The sequence below is a fragment of the Mastomys coucha genome, unplaced genomic scaffold (genome assembly GCF_008632895.1).
Source record: "Mastomys coucha isolate ucsf_1 unplaced genomic scaffold, UCSF_Mcou_1 pScaffold15, whole genome shotgun sequence".
In the NCBI taxonomy this organism is placed as follows: domain Eukaryota; kingdom Metazoa; phylum Chordata; class Mammalia; order Rodentia; family Muridae; genus Mastomys; species Mastomys coucha.
The window spans coordinates 44138572-44146690 of record NW_022196897.1 but is presented as its reverse complement, the minus strand read 5'-3'; positions in this window follow the sequence as shown (position 1 = coordinate 44146690).

The window sequence follows — 8119 nt, the reverse complement described above, 5'->3', positions numbered from 1 at the left end:
CCCACTTTTCATCTCTACTTTCGTTAGTTTGAATATTCCATATCTACCTTTCAGTTGCATAGGGTTTCTCAATCTTACAGATTTTCTCAAAAAAAAAAAAATTAACATCCAGCTTTATTCCGTAGAGTCAGATAAGATGCAGTGTATTATTTCAATTTTCTTGTATTGGTGTGGTGATCAATTTTGAAGAAGGTTCCATGAGTTGCTGAGAAGAAAGTGTGTTTTTTTCTTTGTTTGTTTGTTTAGGTTAAATGATCTGTAAGTATCTGTTAGTTCTATTTGGTTCACAACATTGGTTGCTAGGTCCAGCATTTCTGTTTAGATTTTGTTTGGATGACCTGTCTATTGGTGAGAGTGAGGAAGGGTCAATATGTGATTTAAGCTACAGTAGTATTTCTTTTTACAAATATGGATGCCCTTTTTGTTTAGAGCACAGATGGTAAGAATTGCTATGTCCTCCTGCTAGAGTTTTCCTTTTATGACTAGGTTTGAAGTCTGTCTTGTCAGATATTAAAATGATTATACCAGCTTGCTTATTAGAACCATTTGCTTGGAATATCTAATTTCATTCTTTACCCGGAGATGATGTCTATTCTTGACAATAAGGTGTGTTTCTTGGATTCAGCAGAAGGGTGGATCCTTTTTTTTTTTTTTTTTTTTACAATGATTCAGTTAACCTAGGTGTTTTTATTGGGCCATTGAGATCATTGATGTTGAGAGATAGCAACAAGCAGTGTTTGTTGATTCCTGTTATTTTGCTTTTGTTCTCTCTCTCTCTCTCTCTAATTATTTGTACATTGTGTTTTGAATGGTGCGTTTCATCTCTTTAGGTTGAAGTTTTCCTTCTATAAGAAGGGCTTTCTTCTATAGGGCTGGGTTTATAGATTAGATAGATATTACTTACATTTGGTTATCATAGAAGGGCTCACTTTCTCCATCTATTGTGATTTATAGTTTTGCTGGGTATAGTAGTCTGGGATGTGGGGAGCATCTGTAGCCTCTTAGAGCCTGCAGCATATCTGTCCAGACCCTTCTGGTTTTTAGAGTCTCCATTGAGAAGTCAGGAATTATTCTAATAGGTCTCCTTTCATATATTACTTGACTGTTTCCCCTTTCAGGTTTTAATATTCTTTCTTTGTTCTGTATGTTTATTATTTTAATTTTACATGACAAGGGGATTTTTTTTTCTGGTTCATTGTATATGATGTTGTGTATCTTTCTTGAACCTTATAGGCTTCTCCTTCTTTATATTAGAGAAATTTTGTTGAAAACATTTTCTATGCCTTTAACATGTGTTTCTTCTTTTTCTATTCCTATTATCCTTATATTTGGTCTTTTTATAGTGTGCCAGATTTCTCGGATGTTTTGTGATGGGAATATTTTACATTTAACATTTCTTTGATCAAGGTATACATTTCTTCTATTGTATCTTCAATGCCTGAGAGTGTCTCTTCCATATCTTGTGTTCTGTTGGTGAGACTTGCCTCTGAGGTTCCTGTTTAAGAAGCTAAATTTTTCATTTCAAATTTCCCACAGTCTGATTTTTCCTTATTGCTATTTCCACTTTCAGGTCTTAAACTCTTTTATTTTCCTTCTGTTATTTGCTTTTGTTTACATAGTTTTCTTTAAGGGATTTAATTTCCTCTTTAAGGACCTCTATCATATCCATAGTGGCTGTTTTAAGGTCTTTGTTTTATATATCAGTTATGCTACAATTCTCTTACTGTATTAGGGTTGCTGGGTTCTAGTGGAGACATACTGCCCTGGCTGTCATCGATTGTGTTTTTATGCTGGTGTCTGGGCATCTGTGTTTGAGAAGATTGTAATTCTAGGCACTGATACCTGGTTTTGTCCTTGTTGGAAGAGAATTTGGTTTCTGTTGCCCTTTCTGGTTCTTAGGAGGATATGGTGGCTGTGTGTTGCCTGGTAGGGAATACTTCTAGGATCCTGCTAAGGGTGGTTGCTGAGGGCTCCAGGTAGAATGTGTTTCTAGGTATTGGGAGCTGACTCTTAGGAAAAAGCATGGGCTATGGGGGAGAGGTTGTAGAGGTTCACAGATTGGAGGAAAGTGGTGCATTCTTCTAGGATTTGATTCGTCCACAAGAGAAAAGGGCAGAAAGTGAAGAGAAACTATAATAGTCTGTTGCAGAGCTGGAGCTGAGACTTATGGTTTGGATGGCCAGGTGAAGATCTGGAACTGGTCAACCTGCTTGACTGGCCTAACTGCTTCTCTGGCAGGCTTTGCTGGCAGGTTTCCAGGCACTGTCTGAGGGATTTGGAGGTTGGGGTAATAGGATGGGTGTGGAGGAAAGTTAAGAGAAGATCTTCATGATTCATAGGAGATGGGTGCAGAGAAGTGGCGACCACAACAAGTGCTCTGCTACAGAGTTGAGAGTGATACCTGGGAACTGGATATGGAGGAGAGAAAGGAGCAGTGAAGATCTGCAGTTAGGCTACCTACTTCTGGATCCAGAAAGGCTTCAGGTTCCCAGGGAATTCTTGCTAGAAGTGAAGGCTGGGATAAAGTGAGGAAGTGGTGGTGGGAGGGAACTTTGAAGAAGAAGATCTGTATGAGCCACTGGAGATGTGTGTGCATGGGGCGGGCATTGCGTCAGGTGGTCTGCTACAAAGCTGGGCATGAGACTGAGGGATGGATTTGGAGGAGAGGAGTGAGAGGTGGATCTACAGTTGGTCTTTTTTGCTCCCTGGCTGGAGTGGCCAGTAGCTTCCCAGAGAATGCCTGCTGGAGTTGGAGACTGGGATAATTGTAAAATAAATAAAAGTGAAAGCCATATTTTAATCCAGTTAAGACATAAACAAGTCTGCCATTATTGTTTTTCCAAAGCACGCCAGGTAATGCTGACGAGTAGTCATGTTGGAGACCTGGGAGTCCTAGGAGACATGGGATTGGCTTCTGTGAGTATAAGTCCCCTTTGTCTTCTTTCACTACCGATTTCATTACAGTCACCCAATCTCCTTGTCTTTGTATCACAGGCTTGACACCCAACCAGACCTGCTAATTATTTCTTCTGGCTCTAAGCTCTGACAACTATTTACTGATATTTATCACTTTTTCTTGTCTTTTTAAAAATTATTTTATATTTTGAGATTACAACTTAATTTCATCACCTTCTCATTCCTTCCAGGACTTTCCATTATGTTCCTTCTTGCTCCTTCTCAAATTCATGTCCTCTTTTTTCATTAATTGTTGTTATACACACACACACACACACACACACACACACACACACACGGTACAGGAGAGCAATGACATTTTTTTCTTTGGCAGCCCATGATTTTCCAGTTTTGCTAGTGTTTTCATCTTCAGAATGGCTCAGGGAATCTCACTCCTCAGAGATCCTGGAATCTACAGTGAAAATCATGTATGACTCAACTGTCATCAATAATTTTGTGAGAATGTATAACCTTATTTATTTGAGGGGCTACAAATAGGCTACATTCTAAAAATAATCCCACCAATTTCTGTGACTGCTCACCTCACAGAGATGACAGTGTGGCCTAGGCCACTGTAAAATGTTTTTGAGAATTGTCACTGTCTGTGATTCCCCCCTTCTTCTAAGAAATTAACTCACTGTGTGTGTTTCTAGAGCTCAGCTGTTGCCCATTTTCCCTTTTTTCTTCCCTCCAGTTATTTCTCTTTCCCTTCCTCTCTCCCTCATTTTGTACTTTGGCAGCCTGTTTCTGACTTGCTTGGCATTCATTCTTCACTCCATTAACCTTCTCAAGGTGAGCATATCTGATTACATTGTTTGTCATTACCAAACAAGGTTCACTCTTGTTGGGCAGGTGTTGGCTCAGATGCTGGTCTCTTGGCTTGGATGCTTGTAAGCTGGTCTCTTGGCTTGGATGCTGGTCCCTTGGCTTAGTCGCCATCGATCAACTCGGCAGAGCTGGATTCACTGTTGGGCTCAGAAGTGTGGCTGGAAAGTCTTCTGAGATTCCATAGTCCATTGAGTAAGACACAACTTATTGAAGAGCTAAAGACAAAAATCTCTGAACGAGAGATGGGAGGAGGTCTCCTAAGCACAGTCTGCCAAGCCTTTCCTTTTTCTTGTAGAGTTGATGGCCTGAATTGCCTCTGTTTCCTTCTTCCTGGCTTTCTTCTCACCTCCCTTCCTTCCTTCTCTTCCCCTCTTCCTCACTGTCTTCCCAACTATTTATGCAATGAAAGCTCAGGAAGATATTCATTTGTTCCTTTAGTAACAGCCTTAGGGGAAATAAAAAGCCAGAACAAACACTGGACCATGACTCCCACTTGTACACTAGACCATGACTCCCACTTGTACACTGGACCATGACTCCCACTTGTACACTGGACCATGACTCCCACTTGTACACTGGGCCATGACTCCCACTTGTACACTGGACCATGACTCCCACTTGTACACTGGGCCATGACTCCACTTGTACACTGCTGTCTGCCCCACAGTCTCTTCTTGTTTTTTTTTTCTTTTTTTTTAAATTGATTTAAGTTTTATTGCATTATGATGAGAAAAAATACATTATTTTAATTTATCTGAATTTGTTAACATTTAAAAACATATTTTAAGTAAATAGAATTTCATCAATTCTTGTTTCCCTTTTGTACCCCAACTCCTCTCAGAGACCCTCCCCTTCAATACCTGCAGTTCCTTTTTTTAAAAAATGCTATCATATTCTTTAAAATTTATAAAATATTGTACCAATAAATATGAGCATTATGAAAATTGTTTGATATAAAACAACAATCAATTTAACAGTCTTATGTAGATGCTTGTCTATAGCAATACTGAAAATACATACATTTGTCTCAATATAAGTTTGAAATAACTCCAAACATATTAACTGTATATTTTAATAATATATCACTACTAGTGTTTTTTAAATGAACATTAATAGATAAATAAAGTCTTTTTGTTTCTTTGTTTTCATTTTAGTAGAGCTTAAAATCTTGGCTCTTACTGTGGTACAAGCCCAAAGAAAAAACAATTTTTAGACATTGGAGTTCATTGTAATAAGGCTGCACTTCAATGACCTTCACATCACCAAAGGATTTTACCTCCATCATAGCTAAGCTGAGAGTTGACAGTTCTGCTGTGCCAAGGAATGAATTGTAGGCACGATTTTTGGATACAGATTTTTTGCTATAGTCAAAGCTATTTGACTTGAATGATTGTCATCATTCTCAGCCCACAGAGAACAGGTTACATTCATTTAAGAAATGGCATGTGTATTAAGATGGTCTATCCACAAAGTCATTCACCAACTGTTTCAATGAACAATGGCTCTGCTTGAAGGGTGGCACAGACATTAGGTGAGGGTAAGAATCTGGTTCATTGGCTGTGGTGATTTTGAAAAGCATTCATCTCAGAGAAAGAGTAACTTATAAAGTCCTCTTCTTCAAACTTGATACAATAGTTACAAACATCAAGCAAAGCATTCAGTCTCACTCTTTGTTGTTCTCTTACAAGCCACCTCCCAAGTTAATTGTCTATGTTTCTTTTGGCTGTATAAACTTTTGAAATATGTAAAGCTGTTCTGAAAACCATAGTATAGTGTAAAAACATCAAATAATCAATCCTACTAATAGAGAGGCTGAGATAGGAGAAGCCTGATTTCAAAACCATTATGTGGAACCCAGTAAGACACTGCTATATACAAACAAGCAGATAGTGTATATGGATTGTACAATATTGGACCTATTTCTCCAATTACCAAATTAGAGAGACCACTGGATGACAACTATCAAATTTCTACTTCCTCATATTTTTGGATTTCAATCGATTAGGACATGTTGGTAGTATTAATTTTCATGTTAAGATATTAAGAAAAAGTAATTGTTACTTTCTGTTTTTTTTGTTGTTAGAGGTGGAATTAGGTTTGTGTGGGCTTGTTGAAAGATTATTTTCTTGCTTCTTCTAACATGTAGTTTTGCTCCTTATGTTTTCCATCTATTATCCTTTGTAGGGCTGGATTTGTGGAAAGATATTGTGTAAATTCCATTTTGTCATGGAATATCTTGTTTTCTCCATCTATGGTAATTGAGAATTTTGCTGGGTATAGTAGTCTGGGCTGGCATTTGTGTTCTTTTAGGGTCTGTATGACATCTGCCCAAGATCTTCTAGCTTTTATAGTCTCTGGTGAGAAGTCTGGTGTAATTTTGATAGGCCTGCCTTTATATGTTACTTAACCTTTTTCCTTTTCCCTTACTGCTTTTAAAACTTTCTTTGTTTAGTACATTTGGTGTTTCTATTATGATGTGACGAGAGAAATTTTTTTTTCTGGCCCAGTCTATTTGGAGTTCTGTAGGCTTCTTGTATGTTCATGGGCATCTCTTACTTTAGGTTAAGGAAGTTTTCTTCTACAATTTTGTTGAAGATATTTATTGGCCCTTTAAGTTGGGAGTCTTCACTCTTTTCTATACCTATTATCCTTAGGTTTGGTCTTCTCATTGTGTCCTGGATTTCCTGGATGTTTTGGGTTAGGAGCTTTTTGTTTCTTGCATTTTCTTTGACTGTTATGTCAATGTTTTCTATGGTGTCTTCTGCCCCTGAGGTTCTCACTTCTATCTCTTATATTCTGTTAGTGATGCTTGCATCTATGACTCCTGATCTTTTTCTTAGGTTTTCTAACTGGAGGTTGTCTCCCTTTGTGATTTCTTTATTGTTTCTATTTCCATTTTTAGATCCTGGATGGTTTTGTTAATTTCCTTCATCTGTTTGATTGTGTTTTCCTGTAGTTCTTTAAGGGATTTTTGTGTTTCCTCTTGAAGGGCTTCTAGCTGATTATCTGTGTTCTCCTGTATTTTTTGAGGGAGTTATTTATGTCCTTCTTAAAGTCCTGTATCATCATCATGAGAAGTGATTTTAGATCTGAATCTTGCTTTTCTGGTGTGATGGTATTTCCAGGACTTGTTATGGTGGGAGAATTGGGTTCTGATGATGCCAAGTAACCTTGGTTTCTGTTGTTTATGTTCTTATGCTTGCCCCCCATCATCTGGTCATCTCTAGTGCTACCTGCCCTGGCTAAATCAGACTGGGGCCTGTTCTACCTGTGGTCCTGGTTGTGTCAGAACTCCTCAGAGTCAAGCTGTCTCTGTGAGCCTGTGATTCTGTGATCCTGGGCCTGTTAAAGTACCCAGGAGTGGAGCTTCCTCTGGGTGTTGTGGTATTGGCTGCAAAATTTGTCCCCAAGGTCTGCTCAGAGCACCGGCCTAGACAGACTGGAAGGAGACTGTGCCACTGGGCTGGTGGAGTTCCTGCGTGTCTGGGTCCCACTGGACCCAGTTACTCCTGGTGTTGGGACAGATGTTATGTTCCTCACCTCTGATCCTCCCGTCTCTTCTCATTCTTACTGTTCTGCCCATGAAGGATGCCAAGCTGTAACTGTTTATAGTTCTCTGGTTGCTCCATACACTTGCAGAAACATTTTTCTGCCTTTTTAACTTTCAAAGATATATTGAAATAATTGGACACCGTTAACTTCAATTAAGACTAAATTAAGATTTTCCTTCATAAAACCTCTTGAATGTGTTGGTAACCCACTGTGATGTATTCTGTATCTTACCCATTCAGCATCCCCTCTTCTTTCCCTCATTTACTTCCTCCCTCTTTTAAAGATAGGGTTTTATTAGCCATCACAGATGGGCCTGAAACCCACTCTGTATCTCACGCTGGGATTGAACTATGTATTTCAAGCTGGTGATTATGATGATTTGTATATGTTTGGCCCAGGGAGTGGCAGTATTAGGAAGTATAGCCTTGTTGGAGTAGATGTGTCACTGTGGGCATGGGCTTTAATACCCTTTTCTTAGCTACCTAGAAGTCAGGACTCTGCTAGCAGCCTTCAGATGATGATGTAGAACTCTTAGCTCCTCCTGCACCATGCCTTTTTTTTTTTGAAAAGAACATGAAAATAGAGTTTTATTTTAACAAAAAAATTAATTTTCACATTAAGACCTTAGATAAATATGCTTAAAAATAGCAACAGTGCTTAGCTCTACAGGAAATTTAACCCTTTATCCTGCTGGATGTGGTGGCACATGCCTGTTTCCAGCACTCGGCAGAGTGACTTTGAGTTCAAGGTTGGGCTTCATGTGGAGACCCCACTCAGTAAAAAC